The sequence below is a fragment of the Bos taurus genome, chromosome 3, assembly GCF_002263795.3.
Source record: "Bos taurus isolate L1 Dominette 01449 registration number 42190680 breed Hereford chromosome 3, ARS-UCD2.0, whole genome shotgun sequence".
Lineage (NCBI taxonomy): Eukaryota > Metazoa > Chordata > Mammalia > Artiodactyla > Bovidae > Bos > Bos taurus.
This window is the reverse complement of record NC_037330.1, coordinates 66,785,961-66,804,036: the sequence shown is the minus strand read 5'-3', so window position 1 is coordinate 66,804,036 and position 18,076 is coordinate 66,785,961. Positions and strand designations below refer to the sequence as shown.

General features: G+C 40.5%; 1 protein-coding gene across 6 annotated transcripts in view; it reads left to right on the top strand.

The window, feature by feature from the left end:
* Positions 1–6,514: 6,514 nt before the first annotated feature.
* Positions 6,515–18,076, top strand: part of NEXN (nexilin F-actin binding protein) — a 55,730-nt gene continuing 44,168 nt past the window's right edge. For all 6 annotated transcript variants that reach the window (XM_024990103.2, XM_005204430.5, XM_005204431.5 and 3 more), the window contains exon 1: positions 6,515–6,638. The gene's annotated coding sequence lies outside the window, so the exon portion shown is untranslated. The remainder of the gene's footprint in view (positions 6,639–18,076) is intronic.

Genomic DNA, 18,076 nt, shown 5'->3' with positions numbered 1-18,076 from the left:
CTTTGACTTCCATTTTTTAATGTAGTGTTGCTTCCTACACCCTGTATTCTATAATCCTTTACCCTGTGTTTCTTCTCCTTTAATCTCTTTCTCTCCTCATGCTACTGACATATTTGATCAAGCTGCACAGCTCTTTTTGTTTTTTTTTTCTACCTTTTAACAGTGAGAACCCTTAAGTAACCTCTATCATTGGGGCAGGAAAGGACTGAACTCCCATACAGAAAAAAAAAAGGGCAAACCTTCCTTCTATGATGCTTTTTATTCTTTACTTAAAAGCCACAGCAAGGCAACTGGTATATCAAATACCACCTCAACGTTTTGCTTTTAACTGTCTCTTATGTGTGTCACAGAAGCCTTTCACAGAGTGTACTTATTTATAGGAAATTACAGAACTTTTATAATTTGCTATTTGAAATAATATCACAATACTTAAATATAGAGAAGAACTTTGACATTTGAAAACACCTGAGATACATGACTTCTAAAAGTTTGCTAATTCTTTTATTTAATGACACAGTGAGAGAATAGGTCCAGAGACTTTAAAAAGGATTGAATACTTTATGTGATAGCAAATGGGATTTTTTTTTAAAGTAGGTTAAAGTAGGTATACGTGTTATCTATTGCTACCTGAAAAATTATCCCCAAATTTAGCAGCTCTAAACAATGAACATTATGTCCCATGGTTTCTGAGGGTTACAAATTTAGGAATGGCTGGTTCCAGTGGTCCTCGCTTAGAGTTTGTCCTGAGCCTGCAGTCATCTGAAGGCCTGACTAGGCCTGGAAGATTTTGCTTCCAAGAGTTGCTTACTCATATGGCTGTTGTCAGAAAGCTTTAGGTCCTTGTTGCATGGGCCTCTGAACAGAACTGCCTCAGTATCTTTAAAACCTAGCAGCTGGCTTTCCCCAGAGTGAGTAATCCAGTAGACATCAAGACAAAAGACAGTATCTTTTATAACCTAGACTTGAAGGGGACATACCAGCATTTGTGCCATATTCTGTTAGTCACATAGACCCACCGTGATATGATGGGGGAGGAGTTTACACAAGGATGGAAAGACTAGGAGGCAGGATCATTTGAGGTTATCTTGGTAGTTGACTATCACACCAGGGAATCATAATAAATTGTAAAGAGATAATGTATATATAATGTATCATAATGTATTACACATTGTAGTTACATTATATAAAAATATATATTACATTATGTATTACAATTATTTTAATTTTAAATGAATATGTGCATATTCTTGGGCCAATCTTTTGGGGTAGGGTCAGAGCCTATATTGTGTATACGGATCAACACAGTATTCTGAGATGACTGTTGCATAAACTATACCTTTAAATCATCATCTGGGATTTCTAGTTTCCCTTTTATTTATTTATTTATTTTGGCTGTACTGAGTTTTTGTTGCTGCATGGACTTTTTTTTTTTTTGCATGGACTTTTCTCTAGTTGCAGGGAGTGGGGGCTACTCTAATTGCAGTGCACGGGTTTCTCATTGTGGTAGCTTCTCTTGTTGCAGAGCGCAGGATCTAGGACACATGGGCTTTAGTAGTTGTGGTTCCCCGGCTCCAGAATATAGGCTCAATAGTTGTAGCACACGGGCTACACGGGCTTAGTTGCTCTTCAGCATGTGGGATCCTCCCAGATCAGGAATTGAACCCGTGTCTCCTGCATTGGCAGGCAGATTCTTTACCACTGAGCCACCAGGGAAGCCCTCCCTTACTTTTAAAGGAGAAAAAATTTACATGAAAAGCAACAAGTGCCAAATCCCCATAGGTTTTCATAATTTTCTACACAGTCTTTTACATTTGTCTTCCCCACACCTAGTTGGATGGTAATTTTTGAAAGCTGTTTGCCTTCAAGTCTTCAAAGCATTCAACTTAGCTTTTATAAAAACAATAACTTTTTGCTTTTGTGATTTTTCCTTTTTATGATGTTTATGTAATTTCAATAATGTGCGACTCATAGAGTCAAGTCTGAGAACAAATCCAATTGATTCATGATAAATATACAAGAAGTGTTTATGTAAGTCAGCAAATCTTGAATTTCTAATAGCTTTCTCAAACTTAGCATGTCCAAAAGGGAGCTCTTACCCATACCTGCCTAAACCTCCTCCCAGTCTTTCTCGTCCTAGTAAATGACAACTCCATTTTTCCAGTTCCTCAGGCCAAAAACTTCTTTTCCTCACATTTCATACTCAGTCTGTTACCAAAATCCTACCAGTTCCACTTTTCAAAAGTATCAAGAAAAAAATACACCAAGCATTTCTCACTGCCTTCAGAACTATCACTTTGGCCCAAACTCCCATTGCCTGTCATCACGATTATTTTGGAAATCTCCTAATTGGTCTCCCTGCTTCATTTTAGTGTATTTGCAGCACACCAGCCAGACTGAGGACTTCTCTTGTGGCTCAGCTGGTAAAGAATCCACTGGCAATAAATGCAGGAGACTCCAGTTCAACTCCTGGGTTGGGAAGATCCGGTAGAGAAGGGATAGGCTACCCATTCCAGTATTCTTGGGCTTCCCTGGTGGCTAAGCTGGTAAAGAATCCGTGTGCAATGCAGGAGACCTGGGTTTGATTCCTGGGTTGGGAATATCCCCTGGAGAAGGGAAAGGGTACCCACTCTAGTATTCTGGCCTGGAGAATTCCATGGTCAGTATAGTCCATGGGATCACAAAGAGTTGGATACGACTGAGCGACTTTCACTTCACTTCAGCCAGACTGAACATGTTAAAAATACATCATCACATCATGTCACTGCTTTGTTCACAATCTACTGATGGTCACCCATCTTACTCAGAGTAAAAGCCAAAGTCTTTACAATGTGGAAAAAGGTTGCTCACAATCAGTCTCCTGCCCCAATCCACTTGGTATCATTTCACCCTTTGCCTACTTAGCTAGAAAGATGATGCTGTGAAAGTGCTGCATCAATATGCCAGCAAATTTGGAAAACTCAGCAGTGGCCAGAGGACTAGAAAAGGTCAGTGTTCATTGCAACCCCAAAGAAAGGCAATGCCAAAGAATGCTCAAACTACCACACAATTGCACTCATCTCACACGCTAGCAAAGTGATGCTTAACATTCTCCAAGCCAGGTTTCAGCAATACATGAACCATGAACTTCCAGATGTTCAAGCTGGTTTTAGAAAAGGTAGAGGAACCAGAGATCAAATTGCCAACATCCTCTGGATCATCAAAAAAGCAAGAGAGTTCCAGAAAAACATCTATTTCTGCTTTATTGACTATGCCAAAGCCTTTGCCTGTGTGGATCACAACAAACTGTGGAAAATTCTTCAAGAGATGGGAATACCAGACCACCTGACCTGCGTCTTGAGAAACCTGTATGCAGGTCAGAAAGCAACAGTTAGAACTGGATATGGAACAACAGACTGGTTCCAAATAGGAAAAGGAGTACGTCAAGGCTGTGTATTGTCACCCTGCTTATTTAACTTTTATGCAGAGTACATCATAAGAAACGCTGGGCTGGATGAAGCACAAGCTGGAATCAAGATTGCTGGGAGAAATATCAATAACCTCACATATGCAGATGACACCACCCTTATGGCAGAAAGTGAAGAAGAACTAAAGAGCCTCTTGATGAAAGTGAAAGAGGAGAGTGAAAAAGTTGGCTTAAGGCTCAACATTCAGAAAATGAAGATCATGGCATCCAGTCCCATCACTTCATGGCAAATAGATGGGGAAACAGTGGCTGACTTTATTTTTCTGGGCTCTAAAATCACTGCAGATGGTGATTGCAGCCATGAAATTAAAAGACACTTACTCCTTGGAAGGAAAGTTATGACCAACCTAGGTAGCATATTAAAAAGCAGAGACATTACCAACAAAGGTCCGTCTAGTCAAGGCTATGGTTTTTCCAGTGGTCATATATCGATGTGAGAGTTGGACTATAAAGAAAGCTGAGCACCGAAGAATTGATGCTTTTGAACTGTGGTGTTGGAGAAGACTCTTGAGAGTCCCTTGGACTGCAAGGAGATCCAACCAGTCCATCCTAAAGGAGATCAGTCCTGGGTGTTTATTGGAAGGACTGATGTTGAAGCTGAAACTCCAATACTTCGGCCACCTGATGTGAAGAGCTGACTCATTTGAAAAGACCCTGATGCTGGGAAAGATTGAGGGCAGGAGAAGGGGACAACAGAGGATGAGATAGTTGGACGGCATTACCTACTCAATGGACATGAGTTTGGGTGGACTCTGGGAGTTGGTGATGGACAGGGAGGCCTGGCATGCTGTGGTTCATGGGGTCCCAAAGAGTCAGACACCACTGAGTGGCTGAACTGAACTGAACTATTTAGCCTCACTCACATGGCCTTCTTGTTCTTTTTAGAATATGTCAGATAGCATCTTTCATGGGGCCTTTGCACTTCCTCCCGGACCAATCTTCTCACAGAGATCTCCAGATACTTACATGGCTCATAGGCTTTTCTCATATGAGGCTTTCTCTAAACTCTTATCCAAAGGGGTAATATCCAGCCATTCCATTCCCAGCATTTCCTACTTTTCTGCTCTGCTTTATCTGTATTGCTTATTACTAAGCTGTTTATCTGCTTACTGTCTGTCCTCTTCCACTAGAATATATGTCATATGATGGCAGGGCTTTTTGTTTTGTGACTGGTGTATCCTAAGTAGAACTAAATATTTGTTGAGTGAATGAATAATGAATCGAGGGGAGAAGACACAGCTTTGCATGCTGTGGGTAGCTAGCAAAGTTTATAGAATGAAGAGCTTTGTTGTGTCTGGTGAATCTGCTGAGTAGATCCTTTAGAGAGTTTCTCTCACTTCTTTAAGTCATAAATATAAAAGTGTAATTATAAATTGGTAAGTGTAGGGAGGAAGAGTGGAATAAGAATTTGTAATGGGACTGATACGTGCATGCATGCTGTTTGTCCAGTTCTTTGTGATCCCATGGACTGCAGCCCAGACTCCTGTCCATGGAATTTTCCAGGCAAGAACACTAGAGTGGGTTGTCATTTCCTACTCCAGGGGATCTTCCTGACCCAGGGATCAAACCTGTTTCTCCCACATTGTGGGTGGATTCTTTATCGTTGAGCCACATTGAAAGCCCAGGGACTGATACAGATTGGGGTAAAAGGAAGACTGCTCTGAGAAAGCAACATATAAGCAGATAGCAAAAGCATATGTTGAATTTAGGTAGGTGAAGAGTCTAGGGAAAGAGAATTTCATACAGGGGGAACAGCTTATGCAAAGGCTGGGCAACTGGAGTGACCACAGAAAATTCCATGAATCGAAGAAGGTCAGGGTGATGGTACTGAAGGGAGCAAGATAACAAGTTTAAATAGCTGCTTTTTAATTAACCAATCTAGAACTTTTCTGTAATTTAAGAATGAATGGCTTATACCTCTTAAAAGAATTGCCATCCTGAGCAAATAGTGTATGGGGATGGGGTGGATAAAGAAGGTTGTAGTTAAGACCAGAAGACCTTTTCAACATCTTTGAAAATGTAACCTGAGCACCACTGTCTTGCTAGTGCTAGAAGTTGGAGGTGGTTGTCCCTGGTTTGTGTAGATGCTAGTTCAGTTTTGTTTATTCATTCATTAAATTGATATTCATCTTATGCACGCAGTGAAGACTTGAAGATCTCCCCCACCAGGAAAATGTCCCCATTAAATGAGTATTTCAGGTTTTAATATGGACTGTGTGATGGCTTTAATTGACAGGCTGATGGTCCAGATTGAAAATATTCAATCTAGTTCTAATATTCAATTAGCTGGTGCTAATATTTGCAAGATGCCTTAATGTGGATTTAGAAAGACCAGAGATGATTTGCCCTCAGCTAAGGAAAACTGGGATATTATATAAATCTTATTTCTTTTTACGCCTCCTCCTCCGCGTCCACCCCTCTTTCGCATCCTCTCTTTCGTCCACTTTTCTCTATCAACCATTCTGTTGAGAGTAAAAGACCAGAACCAAGAGAAGGAGAGCAACAGACAGATGAAGTGGTCCCGGGTCTGCTGGTCTCTGCTCTCAGCAGTAAAAGGAAAGTTGGCTGAGGGGCGACGCTTTGGATGAAGATGAGGTGGTGGTTTGGCTACTTAGACCCCAGAACCGATAGCTCAGCTGAGAAGCAGGCCCTAGAGCAAACCGTTAGTGGGTAGAGGGAAGGCAGCTGCAGCCTGTTTCCGAATCCCACTCCAGTAGCTCCCGCTCCTCACTGGGGAGGCAGCTTCCTTTCCCCGGAGCCCGCCGGGACGCGAAGGCGGACCCGAGGGGAGGGGGTCAGCTCCGGGATCCAGAGTCGGGCGACCGGCAGGTCCCGGCGGAAAGTTGGCAGCCACCGCCCCCCTCGCCCGCCTTCCTTCTCGACTCTCCACCCCTCTCTGGGCGATACGGCGGAGGCGGGGGTTGGGGGAACTGGCCTCGTGTTTTGGAACAGCTGCAGCCGGCTCTGGGCCCGCCTGGAATGCGGGAACAGGCTGCGCACCAGGACTTTTATGGAAACTTGCTGTTGGAGCGGGCGGCGGCGGCGGCGGCCAGAGAGATCGCAGCGGCTGGAGTGGCGGCTGGAGCACCCGGACCCCTGCCCACACCCCGGCGCCCGACGCGCACAGCCTCCCCGCGCGCACCCCGGACCTTCGCGTGTCGCTGGCTTGAGGAGGGTGAGAGGAGTCGCGGGGACGTGGGACTGGGGCGGCCGAGATCGAGCCGTCGGCTCCCCTTGGGGGACTGGCGGGGGCGGCGGGGACGCTCGCCGCGGCTCCTGGCCGGGATCCATCCAGCTGTGTGGATGTGTTGGTCCTCGGCGCGAGCGAACCGGCCCTCGGAGCCGCATCCCCGGGCTCCGCGCGGCGCGGGGCGGGCCGGGGCGGCCTGGCTGTCTCTCCGCGGTCACCGGCCTTGGGCAGAGTCTGGCCGCGACATCCCTGCCCAGCTCCGCAGCTTCAGCTCAGCTTGCGCCCTATGTGTGCAGTTTCGGGAGCTTTCTGGGTCCCGCAGGCAGTGATCCTCCGGGAGTGATCTTCTGCAAGTGGAGCGGGCTCCCGACCCCTTGCTCGGTCCCAGTGGGCCCGGCAGGTAAAGTGCCGCGTCCTCCCCCACCACGTGCCCCCGGCGCTGTCTCCTTGTCCGCCGGCACTGCCTGCTGTTTTTAAGAGAAATCATTCCCTGTCCGTCCCAGTGGGAGGCTGGGGAGTGAGATGTGATTTAACTACCCGTCGTCTGCCCCCTCCCTCCAAACTAGTTTTTCGCGATTCTGTCCGAGGTCGGATGTTGGGAGTTGTGCAGCTAGAGCTGAACTTGGAATGAGTGATGGAATCACCTCTCGAGACCTCCCTTGACTATATACTCTTTAAAAACGCCAGACATTCCAGCTGTTTGTAAACTGTGAAACGCTCTACAAATGCTAATATATATATATATATATATATATATATATATATATATTATTAATGGCTTTTGTAAAGAAAATAGCCAAGTTCAGAATCGTTGATGGCTTCAAGGTCTTCATTTCATATTTATTTAAGGTCCAGAATGTGAACAAAGAGTTGGAAAGCGGGGTGGGGGGAAGAGAGAGAGAGAGGACAGAAGGAGAACAAGATAAAAATAGCATAAGGCTATGTCCTAACAAAATGTCTGTCCTTGGGTAGGAGGCAGGTAGAGAAAAGAAATAAGCCATAATAAGAAAGAAATCAGTTCCATGAGCGAAGCAACTGGAGCATCATTCACCAGCTAAATTTTGTTAATGAATTCATGTGTGGGCCCACGGGTCTTCGAGTCACAGCATAACTATGTGTTGGGTAGCATGATTAAGTCAACTTAAGTATTTATACCATCTTAGTCATCCGTCAGTCATTGAATGAATTGCATTACTTTCCCCCTGATAATCCTTTTAACAGGTTAAATTTCTGCCCTAAGAAAACGCAGAATACACATAAGTCTGAAATTCTTTTCAGTTTTGAAGTCCAGTAGGGTGGAAAAGTGAATAATTAATTAAATTGAGGGACAAGGTTTGTTTTGTTTTTTTGAGGAGGTATATTTAGTAATAAGGCTTGCCAAGTGGCTCAGTGGTAAAGAGCCCACCTGCCAATGCAGGAGAGGCAGAAAAGTCAGGTTCGATCCCTGAGTGGGGAAGATCTCCTGGAGGAGGGCATGGCAACCCACTCCAGTGTTCCTCCCTGAAGAATCCCATGAAGTGAGGAGCCTGGCAGGACTACATGGAGTCCCAAAGAGTCTGACAGGACTGAGCACACACACATACCAGTATAAATAAACTTTCATTATTTAATGTAGTTAATTAAGATTCTCACAGCTATTAGCCCCCTATTTTTAAAAATATTTTGTATTTTAACTGGAATATTTTAAAGAAAAATGCGGGCAATTCTGTATTTTATCTGCAGTGATTCCCTTAAAGAGCCCAAAGTAAAAACCACAAGATTCTTTAAAATCCAGTTTACCTTAAAACAGTATTGATGTAATTCCATTTTCATGAAAGAGTCACACTTTTAAATCCATTTTAAACTGAAATGTAGAGAATAGCAATTTTTCCTGCTCACCTGAAAATGGAATCTTGCTGTTTTTGAAAATTTGATATGTAAGACTGATCGTTGTCAAAATGTATGTCATCTTGAGATGACTATATTTAGCATCAACAAAGGAATGCATTATCTAGGTTTTTGAACAGTATTTTTCCCCTGAAATTACATTTGAGGTATTTGGGTTAGAGTTTCACTTGTGAACAGAATAAAAACTGGGTATGTATATTTGGGTGAGATTAATTGGCAATTTAAGAGCTTCCCTGGTGGCTCAGCAGTAAAGAATCTGCCTGTAGCACAGGAGAGGTGAGAGATATGGATTTGATCCCTGGATGGAGAAGATCCCTTGGAGTAGAAAATGGCAACCCACTCCAGTATTCTTGCCTGGAAAATTTCATGGACAGAGGAGCCTGGTGGGCTACATACAGTCCGTGGGGTTGCAAAGAGTCGGACATGACTGAGAACATGCACACACAATTGGGAATTTAGATTGCTTAGAACCCAAGTGGCCTGAAATGAGATACTATTTCATTTAGGGGGGAAGAACCCCTACTGTTACCTTTGAAACTCATTAAGGGAAATAAGGGCTTCCCCCGTGGCTCAGCTGGTAAACAATCCGCCTGCAATGCGGAAGACGTGGGTTCGACCCCTGGGTCAGGAAGATCCCCTGGAGAAGGGAAGGGCTACCCACTCCAGTATTCTGGCCTGGATAATTCCATGGACTGTATAGTCCATGGGGTCCCAAAGAATAGAACTCAACTGAGCAACTTTCACTTTCACACTGGTGGCTCAACACTAAAGAATCCTCCTGCAGTACAGGAGACACAAGAGATGTAGGTTTGATCCCTAGGTGGGGAAGATCCCCTAGAGAAGGAAATGGCAACCCACTCCAGTATTCTTACCTGGGAAATTTCATGGACAGAGGAGCCTGGCAGGCTACAGTCCATTGGGTCACAAAGAGTCAGACACAACTGAGCATGCGTGCACACACACACACACATGCAAAAGCAAATAAAAAATATTAAGTAAAAATACATGCCTAAAAGAAAGAAAACAATGTATTACAGTAAATGTATAAAAGTATGTAACAGATGGGCAGATATCTGGATATTTTTATATAAAAGAGGACTCTGTGCATTTTATGTTATGCTGGCCAGACACACAAAACATCTTAATAGTTGGCTTTATAATTAAGAGGGAAAATGACCTATACCATTCTTAGTAATTTCACATATTTCTGTTCTTATTTAAACTGTGGTCTACATCACCTGTATGGTTTCTTTTATGTTCTCTTCCTTCTGGTTTTATCATTTATCAAGATTACATATTTATACACACTTGGAGTTGTTATATTTTCTTCATCTATTTAAATACTCAGTGCATGGTTTGGCTTGACTGTAATAGTATGGGTCTTCCCAGATGGCTCAGCAGGTAAAAAATCCACCTGCAATGCAGGAAATACAGGAGACGCAGGTTCAATCCCTGGGTCGGGAAGATCCCCTGGAGGAGGAAATGGCAATCCACTCTAGTTTTCTTGCCTGAAAAATCCCATGCATGGAGGAACCTGCAGGGCTACAGTCCAAAGTGTCGCAAAGAGTCACATATGACTGAGCACATCCTTCACATTGCATGGTAATATACTTTCAATATGGTAGGATGGATGAATTTTTACCCAGAAATCCAGCTATTTAACTTTCAGTCAAATTTGTTTTTTATTAGAAAATTAATACAACTATGTTATAGTTATGGTTAAAAATTGGGGGGAACCGAAAAAGGGGCTCTCATCATCTGACATGTAAACTGTTAGTACTTTGATATAGTTCCCTCTTTCTCCACAAATAGGACTTTTTCCCCTCAGAATGCCATATCTCAGTGAAAGCACCTATGTGAAAACATTGATGCAGTATCTGCCATCTAGTAAGTATTCAATAGTTGGTTATTTTTCTCCCCCTCCTTTTTTTTTTTTGTCATCTCTTCCTTTTTGTTCTCTGATTAGAAGACAGTCTGGGATCCATCCCTTGGCCAGGTTTTGAGGTTGGTGAAAAAATTTTTTGTCTTGATACAGGCAGTTTGATTTTAGATTATATGGGCTTCTGTTAGAAGTGTAAACCAACAGAGTTATCACCATTCAGCCCCTTACACAAACCCTGGGATTTACTGTCCTGATTCCTAGTCTGATGTTGCTACACGCTGCAAGGCAGTAGAGGAGGCGGGCAATGTCTCTACAAGGCTGGTTGGCAAGAGCCTCCCCGCTCAAACCTGGACCCTGGGTCTGGTTTTGAAGGGATGACCCTATCAGCACACTTAACAAGATGGATGAATTGAAATGCTGCTACTTTGGAAATCCAGGCATGTGATTAACAGAATGGACATTTAGGCTTTAATGACTTAAGTAGATACTTGAGAAACCATAACTTCTTGATGCCTGGACTCATTTGAGGTTGGTGAAATTTGACTTCGCCTTTCTTTCTGGCCCTCCTTCCTGCCATTTCCTTCCTTTTCACTCTGCCTCCCTCTTTCTAGCCAAAACAAGCCCCCACCCCTGTCTCTTTGTATTTTCTTAGTGCTGCTTGTTTATTTAGATCAGGGTCTACAATTTGAGAGCCAAAAAGCCACGTTTAGCCACAGGCATATTTCAAAATTGTACATTTTATATTGAAATATGGATTTTCAGCCTCTCTTGAAAAATTGAAAGGTCTTAGCAAAACTGGTCCACATTTCTGCATAGCAGGGATACTCTAAAACTAAGTAGTGACTCCCTTCTCAGACAGGGCACACAACACACTCTCCTCTTAACACAGTCTCTACCATCCCCTGTTGTTTGATAACTAGTCATCACTGATATACATTATTTGTCAATTATATTGCATAACATTAACTTACATTACCTGACCATAGACACTTGAATATGCAGGGCCCTGATCTAAGTTTAGGGTAAGTCTGAAGCCATGATATGCTGGACTTGGCACCAGGAAGCTGAACTTTAAATGCTATAGATATATTTTGATTCGCATCCTTCTCTCAAATAATGTAATCATGGAGCTGGGAAGGAGAGGTTAACTGTCATTGACACACTGTAATTGCTAGTGTCAGTTGAACTGAAAGGAACCATGTTTTGAGAACTAAAACAAAATATTTTAACTGATGGGATTTTAGAAAGTATAGGGGAGATACTTCTGGGAAAGAATTCTTTCCTAGGAACTCTTAAATAATCCTACGTCTTCCCCATCTTAGAAGTCTTCAGGAGAGTTTTAGCAGCCCTTACACATTGGTCATAAAGTGCAGTTTACTGCTATTCTTCTACTTAACCGCCCTACCCACTTGTTTGGAGCCAGAGGCCTGGGTCTTTCCATTCCCAGTTATGTCCCTCACTGAAAGGCCATCTTCCACTTGAAGAGGGTTGAGGAATTCCAGTGTGCTCCAGAAATCACCACATCTATTTGCTTGGGAATCCCACATCTGGTTTTTCATGATATCTAGTTTAATGTAAACTGACTCCATTTAATTTTATTCTCTACAATTTTGTTTGTTTGTTCACTCATTCATTCATGCATCCTCATCATCAGCTTTCCTTTAGAGATATCATACAAAAGTTTCATTTGGGCTCATTTTGGATCAGACAGTTTTCTGGTATCTCTTAGTTATTCATCCACTAGCTCAAACGTGAACTGACTTTGTACTGTGTCCTAGTTGCTAGGTGAGACACTAAAGATAAAAAATGGAGTAGAGCACAGGTTTTCCCTTCAGGGACTCAGAGTATGGTGAATGCTCTTTGAAAAATATTCCACACAGTCATACGAGTGCAAAGTATTATATATTAATATGGAAGAATGACGAGGCAGGTTGAAAATAAGATTGTTGGTGTGACTGCAACCAGAGATTATCATTCTAAGTCAGAAAGAGACAGACAAATGTCATATGATATCACTTATATGTGGAATCTAAAATATGGCACAAATGAACCTATCTACAAAACAGGAATGGATTCACAGACATAGAAACAGACTTGTGGTTGCCAAGGCAGAGGTGGGTAGGGAGAGGGAAGGACTGGGAGCTTGGAGTTGGTAGACGCAAACTATTACATTTAGAATGGATAAACAGCAAGGTCCTAATGTACAGCACAGGGAACTGTGCTGAATATCCTATGATAAATCACAATGGGAAAGAATATTTAAAAATGTGTAAATGTGTGTAAGTGAGTCACTATGCTATACAGCAGAGATTGGCACAACACTGTAAATCAACTGTACTTCAACTAAAAAACTAAATTAAAAACTAAAAAACTAAATGAAAGAAACAGCCAAAGGAAAAAAAAAAAAGATTGTTGATTATCAGAGAGGAATTATGTATTGGTAGGAGGAAAAAACTCACTATTTTAAGTAGGTAAAATAGGATCTAGTTTCATATTTTTGAACTGTAATGAGGTTTATAATGTTTAATAATATAATTTTCAAAGTAGAAGGTTACAACCTTCATTAAATGTAATAAGGTTACATAAGTTTATATTTCTTGTACAAGTAGAAAATGATAAAAATTTAGGCTCACATTTTATGAAGCTGAAAACAATGTTGTTTGTTCTATAAAGAGGTGGATTTTAACATTTACTTCTAGTATATAGGTAAGTGTTCTGTCTATAACCTTCCTAAAAGTTGAGACAAAGAATTTACTTGAGTTTAATGAAATGCAGATTTAAAGCTGTCACTTTCTTGTCAAGTCTGTTCTCCTTGAGAAAGGAGATAATACTTTCACACGATGAAACAGTTATTGTAAATGATAGAGAGTTATGATTTAAAATTCTTAAGTCTTGCGTTATTTGCTATCTTGAAATATTTTAATTGCACATATAAAAATCAAATAAAGTAACTAAATTTAGAACATTTAGAGGTCAAACAGAGGTCCAGTGAAATTTTAGAATGGGAACATTAGCATGCATATTTTAAGATAATCTGTTATACTTAATATTATATTCTACTTTGAGACTTTCATATTATTTCAAAGTTTGAGTTCTATACCTTAGTATTCAACCTGTAAGTTACTTTATAACAGCCCCAAAGTATATTTTTGAAACACCTTTTATTAAGCTATTAAGTCATTTTAAAAAACTTCCTGAAGTCTACCTCATTAATTGCTATGCCAGTTGATACCAACATTAGTATATTTGTTTATGTATTCATGTATATGGGCTTTCCTGGTGGCTCAGAGGTAAAGAATCTGCTTGCAGTGCAGGCTACAGTCCATAGGGTCACAAAGAGTCAGACAGGACTGAGCAACTAAGCACATCAGTTCAGTTCAGTCACTCAGTCGTGTCCGACTCTTTGCGACCCCATGAATCGCAGTACGCCAGGCCTCCCTGTCCATCACCAACTCCCGGAGTTTACTCAAACTCATGTCCATCGAGTCAGTGATGCCATCCAGCCATCTCATCCTCTGTCGTCCCCTTCTCCTCCTGCCCCCAATCCCTCCCAGCATCAGTCTTTTCCAATGAGTCAACTCTTCACATGAGGTGGCCAAAGTACTGGAGTTTCAGCTTCAGCATCAGTCCTTCCAATGAACACCCAGGGCTGATCTCCTTTAGGATGGACTGGTTGGATCTCCTTGCAGTCCAAGGGACTCTCAAGAGTCTTCTCCAACACCACAGTTCAAAAGCATCAATTCTTCTGTTCTCAGCTTTCTTCACATCCATACATGACCACTGGAAAAACCATAGCCTTGACTAGATGGACCTTTGTTGGCAAAGTAATGTCTCTGCTTTTGAATATGCTATCTAGGTTGGTCATAACTTTCCTTCCAAGGAATAAGCGTCTTTTAATTTTACATATATACAATTCATGTATATGTATTTCAAGTACTTTTAGATAAAAATGTAGAATGGTAGAGTGAAATAAGTAGTTGACTAGAAGTCAAGAAACTTGGAATCTAGTTCCTTGTTCTGCTGCTGAACAGTTTACAACCTTGGATTAGTCACTGAATCATTTTGAGCCTCCTGTTTTTTCTTATGATAAATGAATGGCTTTGACTAATTGGTCTTTAATGTCTTTAGTGAATAAGCTCTAAAAATTCATAATTCTTAGTACATGTATAACAAGACCCCTAATGTAATTCTGACAGGTAGTAAGACCTGTTCAAAGCTGAACTCATTTTTTTACCCCTTAAACATGCTTTTAATGGTAACCCTGTTCATCCATTCACTCAAAATAAAAACCTTGAACCAATTCCTTCCTTCCTCTCCTCACCTCTGCCCTCCAAATCTAATTGGTCAAAATTTTTGCAATAATGCTCCCAAGACAGCCCCCTTCCCTGGAGGAAGGGACTTTGTCTTTTTGTTCACTTTCATTTCTTCACAGCCTAGGATCATCTCTGGCATATAGTTGGAGCTTAATAAATACTTCTTAAATAAATGAATAAATGGGTTACCACGTCTTGTCAATCCTATTTCTAAAATATCTTTTATGACTTGTCATTCCTAATGCTACCATCTTAATTCAGGCCCTTATCTTTTCTTGCCAAGATCATTGTACTTGTCTTTCTCCCTGTAGTCTTCCCTCATTTTACTCCAATTTTCTGCACTGCTATCAGTCTCTTTTTCTTTTCTATAATACATGTATCATTAAGTCACATGTTTGCTTTAAAAATCCTTTGCTGGCTCCCATTGACTGTAGGATCAAGTCTAAACTTTTTCTTAGTCTGGCATTTGGGAATCTTTCCATTCTGTGTCCAGTCTGTCTTTCTAGTTTACCATACATTCTCTGGACAACTCATAGCTCCCCAAATTTTCAGTGGGCTGTCAGGCTTGGATGTTTTTGTTCATGTTGCTCCTTTTGCCTAGATGTCCTTACTCTCCTTTCTACTTTGTGAAATCCTCTTATCCTTCAGTATCTACATCAAATGTCACCATTTATCTCTGTGTAATCTGCCTTAAACCCCACCATGATCTTTTCCATGACTTTTCCATATTTCTATAGCTCTGTACATATCCTGCTATTATGTACGCTTACTACTTTGTATTATCATTAGTTGTGGTCCCATCTATTTTTCCCAACAAAGCTAATTGATTTCAAAGGCTGTCACATATATTTTGCATACCATCACCAAGGCATAATTCCTGGTACATAGTAGGTTTTCCTCACAAAAATACTATGTTATAAATACAGGTCTAATCTGTCAAGTTTGAAAAAAATGCATTTTTGATAGATCATAGACAGGCTATAGTAAGACTGCATACAATATTCCCTCAGAACCCTATGCTGGATACTTCGTTGTCTTCATTTAACATCAGCACTTAATATGCTGGATTGGCATTCTTAAATCCCTTCTGTGTACTGTTCTTGGTCACTCAGTCATGTCCAACTCTTTGCAACCCCATCGACTGTAGCCTGCCAGGCTCCTCTTGTCCATGAAATTCTTCAGGCAAGAATACCATAGTGGGTTGCCATTTTCCTTTTCCAGGGGAGCTTCCCAACCCAGGGATCAAACCCAGGATTGAACCTGAGTCTCTTGTGTCTCCTACATTGGCAGGCAGATTCCTAACCATTAGTGCCACCTGGAATTAAATCCCTTTATTATTCATCGTCCCTTTATTATGACCAAACTTGTTGATGAATCACATGTTCAACCTTATCCTTAGGTCATTGTTTTCTCTTATTTTTGATAACAATTCATCTGGCTTGCCTGAGATCTCAGACATTTAGAAAAGTACAGTGGGGCCTAATTGTTGTGCTGCTGTTACTCCTTTAAGGTGGCTAAAGACCTGACATCTGCCTGCTCAGATAAGAAAAGTCACTTAATACTAGATTAAGAAAAGTCTGTGAGATTCCAGATATAAAATCCCTTGGTATTTAGGTTACTGAGTGTAAGAATTAAGTTGTTAAACTAATCCTTATTTAGTATTCTAGAATACAAACAGGGAGTGCCCACTCAAACTACTTTCTTTTTTGAATTAAAACTGGTGTGATTTGATAGAATATTTTTCCTATAATTCAACAAGTCTCAGAATATGGTTTTAGAATCCTTAGAAGTCCCCAAGACCCTTCAAGGACCCATAGGCCTTTCTTTTATAACTACATATCTGTATGAGGCCATACTTTCTTTACATACTTCAATCAAAACAACATATCACAATAGTTTGAATACAGAAGTAGATATGAAATATAGCTATCTTTTTTTAAGCCAGATATTAAAGAGATGTGCAAACATGTAAAACAATGTCATTCTCCTAAGTATTTTTATTTTGGAAAATACATTTTTTTCATAAAATGTGTTTATGTTGATGTATAATAGGTTTGTTATTATTTCCCATGACAAGTATATATTTGAAAATTCTCTCTAATTTTTAATACATTGATATCTGTAGATATAATCTATATAAACAAAAGCCTTCTGAGCTCCTCAATAGCAGGCCTGTACGTTGGGCCCTTTTATATTTTCTTGGTTATTGTCTGTCATCCCATGTGGTCTATGAGTTCCCTGAAAATAAATATTTTATTCTACATTCATCTTTGTATATGTAGTGCCTTATACTGTCTAGCACATTGTAGAAAGATGTTTAATAAATGTTTTTGAATTAATTAATAAGTACATATTTATTCATTTTAGCTAATTTTTAATTTCCCAATTATTTCTGACTCTATCATACTTATCACCTCTAAGTTTATGAAATAACATGCAAACCACCTAGTATATGGCAGATAATAGGGATTCAGTTGTTAGTTTCCACTCTTCTCCTTTATATAATGTAGAGAAACCAGGTCTTTCCTCTAATTTATTATAACTTTTTAAAAATTCTTACATTTTGTTGATATACGTAACTTCATTTTATTAATGACTTCCTCAAATGAGAACTCACCAGTTTTCTTTGAGTGGTTACTTTAAAGTCTTCCCAAGAAAGAATCAAAGGCCAGAATTATAGGGTTTGATTCTGGGCATAATTCTGAGGTGTTAGGAGGATGCACTGCATGGTGCCTAGAATGTGGCGAGTGTAGCTGGAGGAGGATTTATAGCATCTATAAAGTATTGTGCATTATGCTGAAATAGATATTGGACAAAGTAAATGAAATAGATTGTATTGTTGAAGACAATGGAAGAAGCGAATACTTGTTGAAGCTTAGTGGTGGGTATATGAGGTTTGATTATATTAGTTGCTTTCACTATATTCCTGAAATAATAAAAAATTAAATAAAGAAGATAGATTAGACTAATATATCTGATATGTTTAATATAAAATTTTTGATTTATGTCAGATGCATCTGGAAACCAGAAAATCTACATATATCTAGAAAAATCTAAGCACATTTTGAGATGTCAGAGACTGAAAGCAAAAAAGTCCATTCTTAGCGTGAAATGCAGAAAACCACCATTGTTAGTTTGGGAAAATACTTCACTGGTAAGGAAGTGGCTTAAGAATTTTCTTGGAGGGAATTCGCTGCAGTCCAGTGGGTAGGACTCTGAGCTTCCACTGCAGTAGGCACGGGTTCCATCCCTGGTGGGGAACTAAGATACTATATGCACTACAGGGAGAAAAAAAATCTCTCAGAGGTCGAAATAGTCACTGAATATATTTGTCAAGGTGG